An 18287-nucleotide genomic window follows, 5' to 3' on the forward strand; every position below is an offset into this window, starting at 1 on the left:
TCCATAAACAGTTCCACAATATTTGGTTTCATACCTCTACCATTGTGAAACATCCCAGCTTGGGCAGTAGCTCACCCTTCTCTGCCAAGGATATATTTGGGCCAATACAAAAGTGAATTCTGGATGACTGGGAGACCCTAGGATCAGAATGCTGTGGGTAGGGAGTTACTGAGATCTTAATTCTTTTTTTTTTTAAAAAGATCTTATTTATTTAGGCATGCTTGGTCCCAGGACCCCGAGACCATGACCTGAGCTGAAGACAGAGGCCCAACCCACTGAGCCACCCAGGCGCCCCGAGATCTTAAATTCTAAACCAGCTCCTGACACCCAGATGAAATACATTTCAGATTTAGAAACTTCTGATAGAAATTTTGTGTCCATGATGACAACTGAAGAAAATGTGTCATCCCTAAACCTAACCTTAACCCCTGACTTTAACGTTGAAACTTAATCTGACCTTAAAGCCCAAACTGGAACCCTGAATCTCAAACCTGAAATTGAACCCAAAATCTAGACTCTGATCCTGAGCCCTGGATCCAAGCCCTGAACCATGAACCCAAACTCTAAACCAGAAATATTTTTCGGTCTGAGCCATGAACCCTGAACCCAAATCCCAGCATGAACCAAAACCTCAAATTTGACCTTGAACTTTAACCCAGAAGCCCTGAGTCTTAAACCCTAAATCATAAACCCAAAGCCCTAAGCTCTAACTGTTCCCTTGCCCCTCTCTCTAAATCTTCACCCTGACCCTAAACCTAAAGCCTGATTTAGAACTCTGACTGAAACCTGAACCTGAACCCAAATTCAAACACTTCACCACACTTTGTTTATGCATTCACCACTGATGGATATTTGCAGTTCCTAGTCTTGTGGACACTGTTTGGCTTGGGGACTAGGGTTAGGGTCTTGGACTGGGGTCAGGGCCAGGCTTGTGAGCAAGTTGAGGTCAGAGTGTGGGTCTGCATCAGAGCCAGGGTCATGTTTGGTACTACTGTTTCGGTCAGAGACTATAGTCATTCCATATTGTTTCCAATTCATTGTTCCTTAGATATTTCTGAAGAAGTTGGGGGATATTGGGCTCCATGCAGCTTGAATTTCCAGAATGAAATGGCTTCAGCTTGACCCCAGGAGGGAGCAGGTGCTTCTGTTGAAGGGTGAGCTCCCCTAGTCCTGCACTGACTCTACTGCCTGCAGAAGGCACAGGACCCCAGCTACTTCCCTGAGACTGGCCTGCACAGCTGTATCTGGGACAGGAGCCTGGCCTCCTTAGGACCTGCTGTGGAGACTTCTGGAGGATGTGGGGCCCCTCCCATGCTGAAAGGACAAGCTGGGGAGGATGTGGGTCCACATCCACACTGACAGGACCTACTGTGGAGGATGTGGGGCTGTGGCCACACTAACAGCAGTCCAGCCCCCTCAGGACTGGCCGCTGGAGGAGAAGGTGAGGAGAAGCCATCTGAGTGGGGACTGGCGAGGGGGTGTGTGGTCTCATGACCCCATGGAGGAAGGGCATGCTGTGTAGACACTGGTGCTTCCATGGTTTTGTGTGTGGTGACATGGTCTCCCATGGTGCAGTGCATGGTGCTGTGGGGTCTCTGATTTCTGGTTTCTGATGCATGACCTGGGTCCCACCTCTATGTGCGCATGCAGATTCGGTTCCTGGGGCTTCTCAGACAGTCTGCAGTCAGGGAACGGACGCCCACCTTGGTGCTCATGCTCCCCTCCACCTCAGCCCTGCGAGGTCCTTTCCGTGTCTACACCCACATCAGGGTTTGTCCAGTGCCTGGAAGTTCAGGAGCAACAGTGAGGACTCTGTAGACAGCTTTGGGGAGAGTAGGTATTTTCTCAGTGTAGGTTCTTCCCTGAGCACAGAGTGTCTTCCTGTCTCTGTTTGTCTCCCTCCATGTCTGTCATCAGTGTCTCACAGCTGCCAGAGGACAAGTGTGTCACCTCCTTGGTTCAGGGGACTCTTGGGTATCCTGTTCTTTTGGAGGCAGTAGTAAATGAGATTGCTCTCCATAGTCTCTTTCTGATGGTTCCATCTGAGAACGTAGAAATGCAATTGATTTGTATATATTGATTTTGTTCCTTGCAAGTTTCTTGAATTTAGTAGTTCTGTTCACCTTAAACTAAAAGTTATTTGACCAGCAAAATGGGTATATTTGGGAATAGCAGAGAATGGTAATCTGGGATGAGCAAGCTATGGTCACATCACAGGCAAATGCAAGAAACAAAGGAGAGGAACATTATTTCATGGAGAAGGAGGAAGAAGTTGGGAGGGTTGCTTGGAAGGAAAGTCCACTGGAGAAAGGCAGGAGTTCAGCGTGATGGAGGATTCTCACCAGCCGAGCTGTGGGGATGGTGGATTTCTTGTAGGAGATGAACCCTCCAGCTTCCCCTTGGGGCCTGGAAGGGATGAGTCTCTCCTGTGGGGGATTCTAATGTGGGGTCTGTAATGGGCACCAAGCACCAGGCACCCCCTTCTTGCCTCCCCCAGTCCACTTTATGAGGCTTCCCTTCATACTTTTTCACAGTTCTATGCAGGTTGTGGTGGAGCATTGTGGAGAATTGGAATTCGAAATCCCATTGCTTCTACTGCACCCAACACATGGGGGCACCTGATTTAATCCTCCCATGAGTCTCTTGCTAATATCCAAGGGCGAGTGGCCTCTTCACAGTGGGTGAACTGGATCTGGGAGGGCTTGGCCTCCATCCCGAAGTCTGATGTCCTCTCTGCTTCTGTGACGTGGTGCTAACATGGGTGTTTGGAAAAGTCATTTACTCTGTGGTGATTTCAAATCTGCGGTAACTTGTCCAGCAGCACAAATACATTTTATCTCCATGCTCAGACTCCCCAGCTGTCGTTTCTTTACCACGTTTGCCACTTCACATGGGCTACTTCAGTGCATTTTACCCCAAACAGGGACACTGTCCCATGGGACCACCATGTAATCCCAAGTGAGGAAATCATGATGGTTCCCACATTTGAACCCAGACCACAGGCCCACTTCAGCTGTCATCACCTGCCTGATGGTCTGAAATGTCTTCTCTATTTGGATCCAGTTTTCTTCTTCTGGAACTTCCAGGACTTTCCCTTATTTGAGTAATCTTGATGGGCTTAGAGAGCACATACGGCTCCAATCTGAATGGTATTTCCACTTGGCTTATGTCACGGGCTGTTTTCAGTGTCCATCCACGTTGTGACATGCATCAGTCCTTCATTCACTTTTTCATGGTGACTAAACATAAGAACATTGGCCCCTTAAAACATTTCAGGTAAACAATTCTCTGGCCTTAGCTGAGTTCCCATAGTTGTACATTATTCTCCAGAACTTTCTCATTCTCCCCGAGGGAGCCTGTAGCATGAGACACCAACTCCCCATTGTCCTTTCCCCTCGTCCCCTGCAACCACATCCAGCTTTGTGTCCCAGATACCTCATACAAGTGCAATCATACAGTATCTGTCCTTCCGTGACTGGCTGATTTCACTCAGCATAATGACTTCCAGGTTCAACCTGTGTTGTAGCCTGTGTCAGAACTCGCTTTGTTTTTAAGGCTGAATCATGTTCCATGGTGTATAAACCACATTTTGTTTATCCATTCATCTGTCAGTGGACACTTGGATGGCTTCCCCCTTTTGGCTGTTGTGAGAAATGCTGCTCTGAATATGGGTACTTCTACTTTCAATTTTTGGGGGCAGTGGAATTCTGTATTTAATATTTTAAGGAACCACCATATTTCCCCCCCCACAAATGAACCATTTTACCTCATTCCTTCATAGGGCCGAACAAGATGGCCATTTATGGATCTACTGCATTTTGTTGGTCCTTTTCCCCATGGGTGGACATTTGCATAATGTCTGATTTTTGCCTATCGTGAACACTGCTGCTATGAATATTCCTGTACATTTTTGTTTGTTTGTTTGAGTCAGTGTTTTCAGTTTGGGGGGGTATATATCTAGGAGTACAATTGTTGAGCCATAAGGTAGTTCTGCTTTGATCTGTTTGAATAAATGCCAAACTATTTTATACATAGACCGCACCATTTTTCACAAGTAAGGTTTAAGGGTCTCAGTCTCTCAACATCATTTTGTTATTTTTAGTTTTCTTGGTTATAGTGATTCTACTTGTGTAAAAGGATGTCTAATTGATTTAAATCTTCATTTGCATAAAGACTAATGATGTCTAACATCATTCATGTGCTATTCACCATTTGTATGATTTCTCTGGAGAAGGGTCCATTTTAAAATGGGGTTGTCTTTTTGTTGAGTTGTAAAAGCTCTTTACATATTCTGGGCAACAAACTCTTATTAGATAAATAATGTACAAATATTTCCTTCCATTCTGGGGGCTGTCTTTTCACTTTCTGGATAGTATCTTCTGATGTACAAAGACTTTTATTTTATTTTATTTTTTTTTTTTACATTTCTTTTTTAAGAGTGAGAGAGAGTATGCAAGTAGACAGGGGCAGAGGGAGAATGAAACAAAATCTTAAGCAGGCCCCACACTCAGTGTGGAGCCTGACGTGGGTCTCAATCTCATAATCCTGAGATCATGATCTGAGCCAAAATTAAGAGTCAGACAGTTAACCAACTGAACCACCCAGGCACTTGGGACAGATTTTTTTTTTTTTTAAGATTTTATTTATTTATTTGACAGGCAGAGATCACAAGTAGGCAGAGAGGCAGGCAGATAGAGAGGTGGAAGCAGGCTCCCTGCTAAGCAGAGAGCCCGATGCGGGACTTGATCCCAGGACCCCGAGATCATGACCTGAGCCAAAGGCAGAGGCTTTAACCCACTGAGCCACCCAGGCGCCCCTTGGGACAGATTTTTAATTTTGAGGATATTATCTATTTTTTTCTTTCCCTTCTTATGCTTGCTGTCAGATCTAAAAGCATTGCTAAATCCAGGGTTATGAAGATTTATCCCCATTTGTTTCTTCTAGAGTTTATAATTTTACCTCTTACATTTAAGGCTTTAACTTATTTTGAGTTAATGTTTATATGTGGTGTAAAGTAAGGGTCCAGTTCCATTCCTCTGTACATGGATAGCTGATTGTCTAGCACACTTTGTTGAAAAGACCATTTTGTCCCCCCAGTGTAATGTTGTCCACCCTTGTCAAAATTCAGTGGACTGTAGATGAAGGGGTTTATTTCTGAGCTCTCAGATCCCACTGCTCTGTATGCATACTTTTAAAAAAAATTGTTTTATTTATTTAAAAATTTTTTAAAAATTTGGGGTGCCTGGGTTCCTCAGTGGATTAAGCCTCTACCTTCGGCTCAGGTCATGATCTCAGGTCCTGGGATTGAGCGCCGCATTGGGCTCTCTGCTCAGCAGGGAGCCTGCTTCCCCCTCTCTCTTTGCCTGCCTCTCTGCTTTGTTGTGATCTCTCTCTCTGTCAAATAAATAGAATCTTAAAAAAATTTTTTAAATTTAAATTCAATTAATTAACATATAATGTATTATTTGTTTCAAGGTGTATGCATACCTATACTTCAGTATCACAATGTTTTATTTACTGTTGCTTTGTATTAAGATTTGAACTTTGGAAGTATGACCTTTTACCTTTGATTTTCTTTTTCAAGATGATTTTGTCTATCTTGCGGTTCCTTAAAATTCCACATGACTGTTATGATTAGCTTGTGTATTTCTTCCCAAAGGCCTTTGTGAAATTTCTTGGGAACACATTGAATTTCCACATTGCTTTGTGTACTGTTGCCATCTTATCAGTGGTATGTCTTTTCATCACCATGGGGTGTCCTCAGATTTATTTAGGTTTCCCTTACTTTCTTTCAGCAATGTTTTGTAATTTTCAGTGTACAAGATGTACACCTTAATTACATCTATTCCTAAGTATTTTGTCAATGTTGATGTTCCCTAAAATGGAATTGTTTTCTTAAATTCCTTTTTGGATGATTCATTGCTAATGTCTACAAATAAGAGAGATTTTTGTGTATTGATATTTTGTCCTGTAACTTTGTGGAATTAGGGAACTGGCTATAATCATTTTTTGTTGATTCTTTAGGAAGCTCTCTATATAAGATGGTGCCATCTCTGGTCTCTGAATAGATCTAGTTCTACTCTTTCCTTTCACATGTGGATTTCTTATTTCTTGCCTTATTGTTCTAGGTAGAACTTTCAGTACAATACTGAGCGAGGAGTGAAAGCCAGAATGATGGACTTGTTTGCGACTTCAGAGTTGTCCTCAAAATAGTCCTGTCAGTCCTCAAAATTGAGCATGATGTTTGATTAGGTTTAGTGTGGGGTGAGGGTTAGGGCTTAGGGTTGGGGTCTCCCTGCCCTCCACTGTAGAGAGCCCGTTTTTCTCTGGTAACCAGCAGAGTGATCTTTTCAGAATATAACCTTTTGAGCCTCTCTGTGATCAACTCCCCAGCTGCCGATCCTCTCCAGCCTTACCTCTCCCACCATATCCCCCCACCCCTGTGGGCCTTCCAGGTGTGTCGTTGTCCCACATATGACTTGGGCCTGGCTCCAGGCCTTTACATTCTCCCTGCCCTCTGCCAGGAACATTCTTCTCTCCCGCTGCTTCACGTCTGGCTTGTTCCCCTGTTGGCTGGACCTGGACTAGCCCCCCCACCCCGGTGACCTGACTCGTTTCTGCCAGCTATGTGTGGCCTTGTCTCCTATGTAAATACGGTGCCCACTTTCTCTGTGTGAGCAATTTACTAAGCTGCCAGGTATGGGGCAGGCACAGGGAAGTAGCCTTAGGGCCTGTGTGAAAAAATCAGTCTCAGGGCGCCTAGGTGGCTCAGTTAAGCATCTGCCTTCAGCTCAGGTAGTGATCCCAGGGTCCTGGGATCAAACCCCGCCATGTTGGGCTCCCTGCTCATCGGGGAGCATGCTTCTCCCTCTCCTACTCCCCCTGCTTATATCTCTCTCTAGCTGTCTCTCTCTCTGTCAAATAAATAAATAAAACCTTTAAAAAATCAGTCTCAGAGGGCTCACCACCCTTGCTGACAATGGCGGAGCTGCTGTCCCCACAGGTACAGCGAGACAAGACTTCCAACTTCTTGGGGCTGGGGAGATGTAGACCTGGACCTGGAAGCTTCCACTCTTGGATTCACGGCTGGGGCCTAAGCAAGCCCCTTCTTCTTTTAGCGGTCCTCTTTCCCCTTCCCTGCCCATGGGCTGGATCTGATTTCTGATCTGGGGGAGTTCGAGGGTGACCTCTCCTAGGAATAGCAGTGGTTGACTGATGGACCTTGTCAGCAAAAAGCCCAGTAGCCTTCAAGGAGGACCTTGTGGGGGTGGAGACAGCTCTGTGGGGGCCAGCGACAGCCCCCTCAAAGCAAAGTGGGGCAGGAGGCCAGCCCTGCTGATTCTAGCCAGTCTGTAGGCCACAGAAAGGAGGGCTGTGCCCAAAGGTGCACCACTCCTGGCAGGTGGGGAGAGGACCTGCAGGGGGCCGGCCAGGAGAGGGCACTTGCATGGTTTGCCTGGGAGCTCAGCATAGGCGGAATGTTCCTGGTTCCAGCATGCTGACTGTGGGGTTGGTTTCCTGCCTCTGAAGCTTCAGGCTCCCCTTTGTATGATGGGGTGCTGATGGCCCCCATCTCTGGAAGCAGAGGGTAGAGAGCCCCACCGGCAGACTTGCTCAGGACAGGCTGGGAGTGTGGCTGTTGTTTAAACCAGCCCAAGGCCTGCCCCCTTGAGGAAGGTGTACACGTCCATGGCCCCCAGCTCTGGGGTCCTGCTGCCAGCCTCTGACAGTGACCCTCCTCCTGTCTTGTCCCTTGTCCCTGTAGGTAGGTGGTCTTACTAGAGCTGTTCCTGAGAGGGCAGAGTAGCCCATCATGGTGGGACACAGGGTCACTTACTAGGTAATCACCAACCAGCGGGCTGCTGGGCCCATGTGCCCCCCTGGGAGGGCTGGAGGGTGGTGGTCCTCGAGGTCCCTGGTGCCCTGCACTGGCAGGATGTGTCCATGTGGTGCATGGCGATGGTCAGCTGCTTCTGTGAGCAATGCTTCCTCTGAGAGGTGGATGACCTGATGTGTGCAGATGTGGACACGATGTTCTGTGACTATGTGGGCATGGAGATCCTGTCCCCCCTCTTTGGCACCCTGCACCCCATTTTCTACCAGGTGTCCCATGAAGACTTCAGCTACCATCACCAGCCACAATCTCAGGCCCATATCCCCAGCGACCAGGGTGATGTTTACTACATGGGGCTTTTTTGGGGGAGTTGGTGGTGGAGGTTTACTGACTGACCTTGGCCTGTCACCAGGTGTTGGGGGTTGACCTGGCCAATGGGATCGAGATTGTGTGGTGTGTTGAGAACCACTTGAACAGGTACCTGCTGGACCACAATCCCACCAATGTGCTATCCCCAGAGGACCTGTGGGACCCACGGCGGCTGGGCTGTCCCCTGGAGGACCTGTGGGACCCATGGTGGCTGGGCTGCCCTCCCCCACCTTCATGAAGAAGCTGAGATTCAGCCTGTGCCCAAGAAACCCCAGAACATCTGGGACTCATGAGGGGCTGTCCCCATCTCCATAAGGGGTTGCTGTCCTGAGCAGAGCTGTCAGAGCAGATTCCTACTTCTGTCCTCTTGAGGGAGACCCTGGAACCCAGCCCTGCCCACACAGGCATGTCCAGGGACCCCAGCTGCACCAGCACACTGGAGGCCTGCCTGGGGACACAAGGTCCTCTTTTTGTGGACACTACATTTGGATAACTTCTGGCTGTGAACGGCTCCAGTTTTATGTCAGATGTTTTTCTGTGTCAATGCTGAGCAACCATCTTTAAAAAGAACAATCAAGGGAAAAGGTTTTCTTCCTGGTTCTAGACAGACACTGCCTGGTGGGGCTGGGAGTGGTCGCACAGCGGCTGTGGAGCCAGGATGACCTCTGGTCGGGTCTTCCCTCCCAGTCCCTGCACCTTGCCATGGCCACAGGGCTTCAGGGGCAGGGGAGCACCAAGCCACCTCTCAGACCTTCAGTCCCCTGACCGCCCAGAGGCCTTGGCTGTGGCTGCTAGCTCAGCCTCCAGGAGCATGGAGCCCTCTGAGTTATGTACGGTTTCTGCCTTGGTTTTATTTTTTATTTGTTAATTTTTAAAATTTAAATTCATTAGCTAACATATAGTACATCAGTAGATTTTAATGTAGTGTTCGGTGATTCATTAGTTGCCTGTAACACCCAGTGCTCATCACAACACGTGCCCTCCTTAATACTTGTCACCCAGCTACCCCATCCCCCCACCCCCTCCCTTCTGTCACCCTCAGTTTGGTTCCCGGAGTCCAGAGTCTCTCATGGTTTGTCTCCCTCTCTGATTTCTTCCCATTCAGTTTCCCTCCCTTCCCCTGTGGTCCTCCTCTATTCCTTGTTCCACGTATGAGTGAAACCATATAATTGTTTTTCTCTGCTTGACTTATTTCACTCAGCATAATCCTCTCCAGTCCCATCCATGTCGATGCAAATGGTGGGTATTCATTCTTTCTGATGGCTGAGGAATATTCTCTTGTATATATGGACCACATCTTTATCCATTCATCTGTCGAAGGACATCTAGGCTCTTTCCACAATTTGACTATTGTGGGCACTGCTGCTATGAATACTGGGGTGCAGGTGGCCCTTCTTTTCACTACATCTGTATCATAGGGGTAAAAACTCAAGAGTTCAGTTGCTGGGTCGTAGGGTAGCTCTATTTTCAACTTCTTGAGGAACCTCCATACTGTTTTCCAGAATGACTACACCAGCTTGCATTCCCACCAACAGTGTAAAAAGGTTCCCTTTTCTCCACAACCTCACCAACACTTGTTTCCTGTCTTGTTAATTTTAGCCATTCTAACTGGTGTAAGGTAACATCTCATTATAGTTTTGATTTGTATTTCCCTCATGTCGAGGGATGTTGAGCAATTTTTTATGTGTCTATTATGATCCTCCTCAGTCTCTGCTGCCCTCATTTTCCTCCTTAGCCAAGGAGGGAAGATGATCCCAGCCAATCTGCTGCTTTGAACTCCAGTTCAGCCCAGATGCCAGGAACATACCCTGAGGGTCTCGGCCTCACCTACCCCATCTGTCCTGTCCACATCAGGTGCCTGTACCCCCGCCCTCACCAGATGGCCACCTGCTCCTCTCAAAGAAGTCCTCATCTCAGGAGAGGGAAACACCAAGTCCAGACCCTTGGATTCCTCTGTGACTTGTTGCTTTCCACCAACTCTCCCAGTAGTGAGGTGGCTACTGGAGGACATTCGATGTCCAAACCATTTAAAGGCATATATGAGTCTCTGCTGCTTAGGGCAATGGATAAGACTTGGGTCAAACAGAAACCTAGCAGAATCACTGGAAGAAAGGCTGAGTGATGGGGAACTTTAGGGAAGAAGGGCCTAGAAGCTCTGACCTATTCCCCAGCCCCTGGGATACTGCATGCATGGGCTGGGTACCTGCTCAGGGCCGACCTGAGATGGCCCTAGGTTCTGCCCTCTGGTGATTGTCAGACTTGGCAAGTAGGAAGTGAAGGCCAAGGCAGAGTGCTAAGAGGCCTGGCTGGGGCTGAAGGTGTATCCCGACACCCCCACACCCAGAGCCCTTCTCCCCATCTGCAAAGACTGGAAGTTGGGTTTTTTGTTTTTGGTTTTGTTTTTTTCCAGAAGGAGGGTAGTTTCCAGATATTTAAGGAAATCTCACCCAGTGGACAGTTGACCACTACATTCACAGACCAGACACTTCTGTGGCCACACACAAGGGATACAGATTTGACAAAGTCAGTTCAGAAATGTCACTAAGTCAAGAGCAGAACTGCAGGGGGAGGAGCAGCGGCAGTGAACCGTGGGGAGGGGAAGAACTGGTATTTGACTTGTTTCCTTGCACTATTCACAGTGTCCCAGATCCAAAGGCCGGGAGATGAGTGGTGGTGACACAGGAAAGGAATGTATTTCAGCGCAGCCGACACCGGAAGGCAGAGGACTGGCATGGTCTCAAGGTGTTGAAAACACTCCTGGGCTTTTATATGAGGAAAATCTAGGACAAAGGTTGGTGGGCAGGTGCAGAGGTCAGTGAAGTTCTGGTCAATCATTGTCTTGGGGTCCATCATGTCGGGTCTTGCTGGTGTCAGGCACTGGTTATTGCTTGAAGGGTCGTTTTGGTGCCCGCTGGGTCTTTGACTTGGGTTAACAGATGAGCCCAAAGGAGAGCTGTCATCAGTTAGGAAGTACAGACAAAGGTCAGAGTGGAGGTGGGTAAAGGTCTCGTTCACTCTGAGAGCAGGGAAACTCCGAGCCTCTGCTACACACCTTTCTCTGATCATCACTTCCAGCTGCCTGGTCCTGAGTTCTGTCCTTTTAATGAACTGGTTATCTAGTAAGTAACGTGTTTCTCTGAGTTCCATGAGCCACTCAAGCAGACTATTTGAACCTGAGAAGGAGGTTGTGGGGCCCTCCAATCTGTAGCCATAGCTCAGAAACACTGGCGACCTCACTGCCCAGCCACTGGCTGGCCACTCAGTGAACAGCACAGGGATTCAGTGGCCACACACAGCAAAGGACACAGACTTGAAAAAGTTCAAAAAAGTCACCAAGCCAACAGGAGCAACCACAACGAGCAGCAATAATGAAGCCGGGGGTGGGGAAGGTTTGATATCCAGGATGCTTCCGTTATAATATTCACCATCACACCCTGGACTTGTCAGTGGGGCCAAATCCCCCAGCTGGGGGTCAGGTAGCTTCCTACATGTTCCACCTGCCTCTTCCTGGGTCCCCCAGCCTTGCACAGCCCTGTGCTGCTTCCCAGCAGAGGGTGGTTTTAACCAAGGTCAGGAAGATGGGATGGATTTTCCTGTTTTTCCTGACTCCACCTGCCCCCACCCCCCGCCCCGCCCAGAGAGGAAAGTTTTCAACTCCTCTTAAGGTCCCTGGCTGGGTCTAGAAATTGACAAAGACAGATGAACAGGAGGAAAGCTGGCGAAGTGTATTGATTTTTTTTGGTGGGAGCGTCACAAGAACCTGGAGACCAGCAGAGGTGATTGGAGCAGACAGTTCTACGTTTTAAGCAAAGAAGCAATCAATGTGTGAAGAACTGAGAGATACAGGGGTTTGAGCTAGGAATGGTAAATGGTAAAAAAGTAACTAGGAAGATAAAAGTTAGTTTAACCAGGTTTGTTCCTCCAGCCTTTGTGGCCCTAAATTCCTTGACTCTGGTGATAAGTGTGTCCTCCCTGCGGTCTGGGGAGAGAAAGTGCCACATGGGAGTATTCTGACCTGCTTCAGGGAAGAAGGGATGACAGCTGGGGATCAGAGGGAACTTCCTGCTTCTGCTCTATGGAAAGTTCTTTCAGTTTCTATATTTAAATTGCCAAGGTTCCATATTTGGGATAGTGTGTCCTGACCTCATTGGCCTGGTGCTGAACTCCATCTCTTCCTAGTATCCAGGACATTGAATGCGCTGCTGTGGAGACCGCCCAGCCCTGGGGCAGCCCCTTGTCCAGGGAGGTGGCTGCCCCGTCTAGGGGAGATTGGGTGAGAGTGTGCAGATCTTACTTCGAGAAACTGACTTCATTTCTTGCAAATGTCTACCCAGTAGTGGGATCATACAGATGTTCTATTTTTAGTATTTGGGGGAAACTCCATACTTTCCCCAACATGGTTGTGCCAACCAAGGTCAATTCTGGATGATTTTACCTATAAACCAGAGATTTTTCAAGAACCTCTCCAGCAGAGAACATGAAGAGAACATTTTCAAGTCTTTACAAAGCACACTAATCATAGGAACAAACCGGTGACTCAGAAACTTGGAATGAAGAACTGGTTGTCCTTCCATTTCTGGCTAGTGTGTGGGTCTGTGGCTCAATCCCACCTCAGGCAGCTGGAAGGTTGACCTCCCAGATCACCGAGACGGTTCCTGTTTCCAGAAATTCTTTGGGGTGTGGCCACGTTTCCCCACCGGTGCACAGATCAAGTTGGTGACCTCTGATGGTGGAGCCACAGGTCCTGAGGCATAGTCCCTCACCCCTCCCCCAGTAGAGCCATCACACTAAGGTTTTAGGGGGATGGGAGCTGCCTCTAGGCAAAACCACCCGAGTTCCACTGTCCCTACCTGACCTTCAGATGCTCCTCAGTTACTCCTGTGCCTCTGGTGTCTTCCTGGAACCCTGACCTGGCTGTTTTCAGACAGCTTGTCTGGCAGTGCCCTCACTTTCTGGAGGGGGATTTATTGGAATCTTCAGTATGTCCTGCTGCCCCACCTGGATTGCTTTTTGAAGGCACGTCGTCTGGGCCATCTGGGGACCCAAGACCACGGGTCTGTGATCTGGAGGGGTTCTGAAAAGAGCTGGTGGGATGGGAGGGCTGCAAGGCACAGAGGCAGCTTTCCAGAAAGCTGTCTGGCGTCTCTGGCATTCTACCATTTTTGAATCAAAGCCCTGAGATCTTTAAAATGCCAGCAATATTACAGCGTGGGCCATAAAATCACGTCTGTGAGCGCCCAACACCACCTAAACTATTGGCGATTTCTTGCACTTGAGCTGAGTACAAAGGATTGGGAGTAGGAGCTTGAGGGGAGATCCTAGGCCAGACTTTGTGTCTGGGGACACAGGCCATCCAGACAAGCTTGTGCTGAGCCTCAGGAGGGGGCCTGTGTGGAGACCCCGGCTGCAGACATTGCTGTCTGCTGATGCCCCCTCAGTCCGCCCCAGTGCACCTGCTGCTGCAAGAGCACCTGCCCCCTCCTCTCTACCTGAGGGCTCTCTCCTGCACCAGCCATGCCCCTCCCCTGCCAGTCACTGTCATCCTGCAGCCTGGGAGGGTGGTTACCCTGATGACCTCCAGCCCTAGGGACAGATCCAGTGCAGGTGGGACGTGGTCTTCCAGCAGGCCTGAGCGCCAGGCCCCCACGGTGCTCACTCTCCTCCTGGGGGCTCACTGGGCCCAACTCCTTCTCTGCTCTGGGACCACTCTCGGCCCAGGCTCCACATGCTGGGACTGGGAGCAGTTCGTCTGGACCTTCTGGACTCACGTTTCCATGCCTGTGACATGAGCACAGGCTGGCCTCACAAACTTGTCAGAGACCACCCAGTGCAGGAAGATGCAGACCGCTTCAAGGGAGATGCCAGGTGACCCCAGAGGAGAGCATAGAACTTGCACAAAATGAAGGGCTCATGGACCCCAGTGTGGGATGTGCGCACCCAACCACAGGGCATGGAGAATCCTGGTGAGAGTGGCCCTGGTGGGGGGAGGGGGGACCAGAGAGAGGTCTCAGAAGAGGCAGGAGACAAAGAAGACAGCAGGACAGAGCTTCCCAAGGAGGTCGATGGAAGAGTCAGAGAATCACAGAGACCCTTGGGAAAACTCAGAGGGAAAACTCAGAGGAGACGTTGGCTGAAACACTGTCATTTGGTCAGAAAAGTTGTGTCATAAACCCCCAGTCGACACTGGATGATCTACTCTTTATTGCTTCTAGGAATCAAGGCATATGGGCCATTAGCACTCACACTGCATGAAGTCTAGGATATATTTACTTTTCATCCCTTTTTAGGACTAGATTTTTCTAGAGGAAGTGCTAAGCATGGGTGTCTCCATTCTTTTCTTTGTGCAACCAGCCTCCGATTTCAGGAGCAGATTCCTGGTGCTCACCACCACTGCTAGCCCTGATAACTGCCCCCTGTCTCCTCCCACAGTGGACATGACCACGTGGGTTGGGGGGTGCTCACTGATGAAGCCCCAGTGCTCAGTATAGAGCAGGGATCCCAGATCTTATGGTGAATTAAGGAGGGCATGAGGGAGGGAGGAAGAGGGACAGAGGGTAAGGAGGGAGGGAGGGAATGAAGGAAAGGAAGAAGGGAAGGGAAGGAGGGAGGGAGGGATGGGGAGGGAGGGAGGAATTGAGGGAGAAAGGGAAGGGAGAGGAGGAGGATGGCAGGGTGGGAGCAAGGGAGAATGAGATTGAGGGAGGGGGGATGGGAGGGAAGGCAGGAGGATGGGAGAGAGGATGAGAGGGAGAGAGGAGAAGGAGGGAGGGAGGATGAGAGGGAGGGAGTGAGGGGAAGGAGGGAGGAGGGATGGGAGGGATGTAGGGAGGGTGATGGAGTGGGGGAGGGAAGGGAGGGGTGGAGGGGAAGGGGAGAGGGGGTAATGAATGAGACGGTGAATAAATGAGGTAGGGAAGCAGGGAGTGAAAGAGCAAAGTCCGGTCCATACACCAGGAGCCATTATTTGGGGTGAGGTCTGAAGGCATCATAGCCTGGGCCTTGGATGGTGGCTCAGGGCACATCCATCTGTCCTCCCAGTACTGACTTTCCTTCTCCTTGGCCCTACTGTCACCCTGGATCCTCTCCACCTCCTCAAGCAATTCTGAATGTTCCCAGGAGCAGGGTGGCAGGAGGGGCTTCCCGGATCCTGTGCCCAGACGACACTGGGACAGTAGCTACAGGACATTCTCTCATGAGGACTGGGACCGTGGGTCCCATCCATCTCCTTGAGCATTAGCGTTCTTCCATTCCCTGCTCTTTCCACTACCGCCCTGCTGAACACTCCTGACAATACATCTGTGAAAAATCGTGCCAGAGATTCTGGGGCTGAGTCTGAGGCCAAGCACTGCTAGGTGATGGGTACACCTGTGGCCTGGGATGGGTGCTGCTCACTGTTCTCCCAGACAGGGGTGCCTGTCACCCTTCTCTCCAGGGAACCTGCACTGGACCTCTGGTTGTTCACATTCTCCCCAGGGCTGCCGGTCCCCAGACCAGACACCTGCCGCTCTGAGGGTGACCAGCGCTGCCTCCATAGGGTTTCCTTTGCCAGAGTCCTTCCCCAGGAGCTCCTGCATCTCTGACACCTACTCCCCATGTGCCTATCCTCCCCCCTGGGCTTGCATACATTTGGTCTCTGTCGTTGTGGCACCCCGTGACTTGGAGCCTGGTTTGGAGCAGAGTCAGGTGGAACTTTTCTCTGGCCTGGGGTTGTGAGCGATGAGTTTGCCCTCCGTGGTGTGTCTTCCAGCTTTCTGCTTTTCCCTGGTTTCTGTGTGGGCCGCAGGAGCAACCAGCCATGTCCTGTCTGGGGTCAGCCTGTGGTGTCCCAGCAGGAATAGGGGTCTCAAACCCAAGATTATGCTCATAATTCCTAAAGAGGCCTCTATGATTACATCTCATCTGTAATCCATCAGGGCTTTCAATATTGAATAAGGGAAATTCTATGTCACATAAACACAGAAAAACAATGAGTCCCCTTTGAAAATAGGTGGGCAGACACAAAGACACATATTGTGTCATTCCATATACAGAAACATCCAAAACAGGTAAAGGAACAGAGAGAGAAAGCAGCTTAGGAGTTGCAAGAGGCCAGGCTGCGGGGGTGGGGGTGGGGTGGGGGGGGCAGGGAGGGCTTTGGGCTCCGGGTCTCCTTTGGGGCAGGAGATACCCTGCAGCGACGTTCTATGGTGTGGTGGCACAGCGTTGGCAATGTACCTAACGCTCGTGACCTGTTCAAGTGAAAACAAGTAATTTTATTTAAAACAATAAACAGGGGAGCCTGGGTGGCTCAGTGGGTTAAGCCGCTGCCTTCAGCTCAGGTCATGATCTCAGGGTCCTGGGATCGAGTCCTGCATTGGGCTCTCTGCTCAGCAGGGAGCCTGCTTCCCCCCGACCTCTCTCTGCTTGCCTCTCTGTCTACTTGTGATCTCTCTCTCTGTCAAATAAATAAATAAATAAATAAATAATCTTAAAAAAAATAAGACAAAAACAGTATACAAAACATGGAAAGATAAAGTAACAGTTAACAGGTACCAGAGAGAAAGAATATGCAGATAGGGGATGAAACATTCCTGCGGGCCGTCAGGTTTTGGGGGACAGAACAAGGAATAATTGTACAAGGAGCAGGGCTGTGGGCTCTGGATGTGGCTCTGGGAGCCCCGCAGGAGCAGGAGTAGGGCAGGGGTTGGGATAGCGGCAGGGACAGGAGCCGGGACAGATGCAAGAGCAGGAGCACAGGCTGGGGCAGGAGAAGAGAGAGGGGCTCTGGCAGGGGCAGGAACAGGAGCAGGGGTGGGAGCAGGGGCTGGGGCAGGGGCAGGTGCCAGCTCTTCTGGGACAGCATCAGGCTCTCCGTGGGCAGGTGCCTGATCACCTGCTGGCTCCTGGTCTCCTGCTGAAGTCTCTCCAGGCACCACCACCTCCTCTGGAGCTGTTGGGACCTGCTCTGGCTCTTCAGAGCTAGACCCAGGTATCCAGGACCCACATTCCAGAGACAGCCCCCTGCCCAGCTCATTTCGTTGGAGATCCTGGGACGAAGAACATGTTTACGTGCCTTTGCAGAGATAGAGCCCAGCCCAGGGCCTCCCAGAGAAGCTACAGCCAGGAAGGACCCCTCACCAGCACTTGTCCCCAACTATAGTCCACCCGCTGGGTGCTCTGAGTTCAGTCCTTGCTTCTGGCCCCACACCAGCCTCTGGGGTTTCCTGCCTGTAGGGCCTAACACCGACCCATCCCCAGATACCCACATACACCCAACCCCGGCCTTCTCACCCTTGGGCTCGGCCTCCATGGGATCTGGGTTCTGGACCACAGTCCAGTGTGGTACCACGAGGGACTGTGGCCTGGGTAATGTCAGAGGCCTTCTCAGGCACCCTCAGTCCCTGCTCCTGGAGATCTCCCTGCAGTCACTCCCTGTGTCAGGGAGATGGAGTAGGTGTCCTCCAACCTCCTCCCTGTTTCATCATCCTTGGTGTTTTGCAAAGACAGGGGCCGGTAGCCAGCCCGGATGCATCACAGTCCTGCCCGGCTATCCTCACTGTCCTCCTGCCCAGTCCCCCTGCTCTCCCAGATCACACACAGACCTGTGCGTGCATAGCCCCACACCTGGGGCAGGGACCCATACCTTCAGGACGCAGGATAAACTCTGGCGAGAAGCTTGCAACCCCCCACACACTGTCCCACCCAGCCAGCCTTGACCTGGGGTGTGAACATGACTTGCCCACCGGGTATCTGACCCCTTGTCAACCTGCTCTTGAATGGGGTGGACATACCCCACATGAGCCTTCTTTACAAACACACACACACACACACACACACACACACACACACACACATGCGCAGGTCAGATCAGAGCATATGGGACTGGGGGCTGGCTCTGGCCTCATGGTGTCACCTTTCTGTACTTCCGGCCAAATGGCCAGAGATGTTGGGGAGCCCTGATATGACATTCCCAGCGAGGGAGTGTTTGCAGGATATGCTTTCCTCTGCCTGCAGCCTCTGGACTTTGGGATGCAACACACAAATATGTTCATCTTTGGAGGATCTCCAACAAAATGAGCTGGGCAGGGGGCTGTCTTTGGAATGT

General features: G+C 50.2%; 1 pseudogene; it reads left to right on the top strand.

The window, feature by feature from the left end:
* Window positions 1-7813: 7813 nt before the first annotated feature.
* Window positions 7814-8610, top strand: LOC125084254 (histo-blood group ABO system transferase-like; annotated as a pseudogene).
* The last annotated feature ends 9677 nt before the right edge of the window (window positions 8611-18287 follow it).

The sequence above is a fragment of the Lutra lutra genome, chromosome 14, assembly GCF_902655055.1.
Source record: "Lutra lutra chromosome 14, mLutLut1.2, whole genome shotgun sequence".
Lineage (NCBI taxonomy): Eukaryota > Metazoa > Chordata > Mammalia > Carnivora > Mustelidae > Lutra > Lutra lutra.